Source organism: Oncorhynchus nerka, linkage group LG3 (assembly GCF_034236695.1).
Source record: "Oncorhynchus nerka isolate Pitt River linkage group LG3, Oner_Uvic_2.0, whole genome shotgun sequence".
Lineage (NCBI taxonomy): Eukaryota > Metazoa > Chordata > Actinopteri > Salmoniformes > Salmonidae > Oncorhynchus > Oncorhynchus nerka.
The window spans coordinates 70,682,979-70,687,302 of NC_088398.1; positions in this window are offsets into that span (position 1 = coordinate 70,682,979).

Below are 4,324 nucleotides of genomic sequence, written 5' to 3' on the forward strand. Positions count from 1 at the left end.
GACATGGTGGGATAGATAGTTAGAGGCAATCATCCATAGGGTTTAGACATGGTGGGATAGATAGTTAGAGGCAAGCATCCATAGGGTTTAGACATGGTGGGATAGATAGTTAGAGGCAATCATCCATAGGGTTTAGACATGGTGGGATAGAGGCAATCATCCATAGGGTTTAGACATGGAGGGATAGTTAGTTAGAGGCAAGCATCCATAGGGTTTAGACATGGAGGGATAGTTAGTTAGAGGCAAGCATCCATAGGGTTTAGACATGGAGGGATAGTTAGAGGTAAGCATCCATAGGGTTTAGACATGGAGGGATAGTTAGTTAGAGGCAAGCATCCATAGGGTTTAGACATGGAGGGATAGTTAGTTAGAGGTAAGCATCCATAGGGTTTAGACATGGAGGGATAGTAAGGTAAGCATCCATAGGGTTTAGACATGGAGGGATAGTTAGAGGCAAGCATCCGTATGGTTAAGACATGGTGGGATAGTTAGAGGTAAGCATCCATAGGGTTTAGACATGGAGGGATAGATAGTTAGAGGTAAGCATCCATAGGGTTTAGACATGGTGGGATAGATAGTTAGAGGTAAGCATCCATAGGGTTTAGACATGGAGGGATAGATAGTTAGGGTTTAGACATGGAGGGGATAGTTAGCATCCATAGGGTTTAGACATGGAGGGATAGATAGTTAGAGGTAAGCATCCATATGGTAGGGATAGGTTTAGACATGGAGGGATAGTTAGTTAGAGGTAAGCATCCATAGGGTTTAGACATGGAGGGATAGATAGTTAGAGGCAAGCATCCATAGGGTTTAGACATGGTGGGATAGATAGTTAGAGGTAAGCATCCATAGGGTTTAGACATGGAGGGATAGATAGTTAGAGGTAAGCATCCATAGGGTTTAGACATGGAGGGATAGATAGTTAGAGGTAAGCATCCATAGGGTTTAGACATGGTGGGATAGATAGTTAGAGCATCCATAGGGTTTAGAATGGAGGGATAGATCCATCCATAGGGTTTAGACATGGAGGGATAGATAGTTAGAGGTAAGCATCCATAGGGGTTTAGACATGGTGGGATAGATAGTTAGAGGTAAGCATCCATAGGGTTTAGACATGGAGGGATAGATAGTTAGAGGTAGAGCATCCATAGGGTTTAGACATGGTGGGATAGTTAGTCCATAGGGTTTAGACAAGTTATCCATAGGGTTTAGACATGGAGGGATAGATAGTTAGAGGTAAGCATCCATAGGGTTTAGACATGGAGGGATAGATAGTTAGAGGTAAGCATCCATAGGGTTTAGACATGGAGGGGTAGATAGTTACTGTCACGGTACCTGGTGGACTGGGAGGGTTATGGCCCGGAGGAGAGAAGTTGGGTACCTGCTTCATAGGAGGATGCGCTCTAGTCCCTGGGTCGGATTCCGTCTGAGTACAGTCTGTCTCTCCTGTTGCTGCTGTAACCTGTATTCATTAAACCATCGTTGCTTGCATCTTGCATCCGCCTCTGTATTGTTACAGAACGATCTGACCAGGCCATGGATGCAGCGAGTTCAACGAGTCTGACCCAATTCATTTCCCGCAGTATCACGAGAATGGATCAACAAGAGGAGAACATCTCCAGCACAGATCGGGCAGTACAAGCCATTGCGACGCAGGTATCCCAGCTGACCCAACAATTACAACATCTGAGGGGTCTCGCTGCGCCACCTACACTGGCAGTTCAACCCGCCCCGCCAGAGCCGGATTCCCAGCTAGAGCCACGGCTACCGACACCAGAGGGTTATTCAGGTGATCCTGACTATTGCAGAGCTTTTCTTACGAGATGTTCCATGCATTTCTCGTTGCAGCCACGGACCTTCAACCGTGAACAGTCTAAGGTAGCATTCGTACTCACACTGCTATCAGGCAAAGCTGCTCTTTGGGGAACGGTGGTGTGGGCGAACCAGGACCCATGCTGCACCTCTTTCCAGACACTCTCCGAGGAGATGAGAAGGGTCTTCGATCGGGCCGTGGCGGGTAGGGAGGCGGCCAGACTACTCGCTGACCTTCGCCAAGGAGACCGTTCAGTATCGGAATACTCCATCCAATTCCGCACTCTGGCCGCAGAGTGTCAGTGGAACGAGGAGGCGCAGTGGGTCATGTTCCTGCATGGGCTGGAGGACCGGATCCAGAAGGAGATTTATGTTCTGGACCTTCCCAGGAGTTTAAATGGACTAGTGGAACTAGCCTTGAGGGTCGAAGCTCGTTTGAGTCGTGTTGGCCGCCGAGCATGCCCTAACAGACCGTATAACGACACGGAGGGCTGGCATGCCAGCGGCGGGAACACGGCCAGTTCAGCCTCCGCTCACGAACCCATGCAGCTGGGGAGAGCTCGCCTCTCCCGGGAAGAGAGGGAGAGGCGGAGATCCCAAGGACTCTGTCTCTACTGTGGTAGAGCGGGCCACTTTATCCACTCCTGCCCGGTAAAAGATTAGGCCCGGTAGTAAGAATGAGGCTACTATCGGGTGGTGTCACCACAGGGAAGACCTCATCATCTACTCTCCTCCCGGTAAGACTAAGATGGGCCAACCACACGCACGACACCCAAGCCTTACTGGACTCAGGAGCAGAGGGTAATTTCATGGACTTCAAGCTCGCTCACAAACTCCAGATTCCTATCACCTCACTCACGCACAAGATATCCGTCAACGCTCTCAATGGTCAAGAACTACCCAACATTTCTCACACCACTGAACCTATCACACTCATCACTTCTGGCAATCACACTGAGACACTATCATTTCTACTCATGGACTCACCCCTTGCACCATTAGTTCTCGGCCACCCTTGGCTCACCCAACACAACCCCAGAGTTGACTGGGGTCATAACTCTATATCCATGTGGAGTAACAAATGTCTTGAGTCCTGTTTAGTGTCTGCTTGTTCATCTGTGTCTGATTCTGTGTTTCTAGAGGAGGCGGTGGAATTGTCTAACGTGCCCGTTGAATACCTCGACCTGAAGGAGGTGTTCAGTAAGTCCCGTGCTGCTTCTCTTCCTCCGCATCGTCCCTATGACTGTGCAATAGAATTATTGACAGGTGAGTCTCCGCCTAAAGGCAAGTTATATTCACTCTCTGTTCCTGAGAGGGAGGCTATGGAGAGATACATCTCGGGTTCTCTGGCATCTGGATTCATTCGTCCTTCCTCTTCTCCAGCGGGGGCGGGGTTCTTCTTTGTGGAGAAGAAGGACGGATCTCTGCGTCCTTGCATTGATTACCGTGGGTTGAATAACATCACAGTGAAGAATACCTATCCCTTACCGTTGATGTCCTCAGCCTTTGAAAGGTTACAGGGAGCATCCGTGTTCACTAAGTTGGATTTACGTAATGCATATCATTTGGTTCGCATAAGGGGGGGGGACGAATGGAAGACCGCGTTTAACACCCCCAGAGGGCACTTCGAATATTTGGTCATGCCTTTGGGCTATCCAACTCCCCAGCGGTTTTCCAGGCACTCGTAAATGACGTGCTGAGAGATATGATTGATCAGTTCATATATGTTTACCTGGATGACATACTGATTTTTTCTTCTTCTCTCCAGGAACACGTTCAGCACGTCAGACGAGTGCTTCAGAGGTTGTTGGAGAATGGACTTTTTGTCAAGGCGGAGAAATGCATTTTTCATGCACAATCCGTTCCATTCCTAGGTTACATCGTCTCGACTGAAGGTATTCGCATGGATCCTGACAAGGTTAAGGCTGTGGTGGATTGGCCAAGCCCAGATTCCCGTAAGGCCCTACAGAGGTTTCTGGGATTCGCCAATTTCTACCGGCGTTTCGTCGCAACTTTAGCCAGATAGTCGCTCCTCTTACCGCCTTAACCTCCCCCAGAGTGACGTTCAGGTGGTCCGATACAGCCGAGGCTGCATTCGTCAAACTCAAGAGCCGCTTTGTTTCGGCTCCCATCCTCATAGCTCCCGATCCCTCGCGTCAGTTCGTGGTGGAGGTGGACGCTTCAGAGGTGGGGGTAGGTGCGGTACTTTCCCAACGTTCCTCTTCTGACGACAAGATGCACCCTTGCGCGTTCCTTTCCCATCGGTTATCACCTGCGGAACGCAACTACGACATTGGCAACAGAGAGTTGTTGGCAGTGAAGTTAGCACTGGAGGAGTGGCGCCATTGGTTAGAGGGTTCGGGGGTACCTTTTATAGTTTGGACCGATCACAAAAATTTGGAATATATCAGAACCGCCAAGCGACTCAACTCCAGGCAGGCGCGGTGGGCACTCTTTTCGGACGTTTTGACTTCTCTCTCTCGTATCGCCCGGGTTCCAAGAATGTCAAACC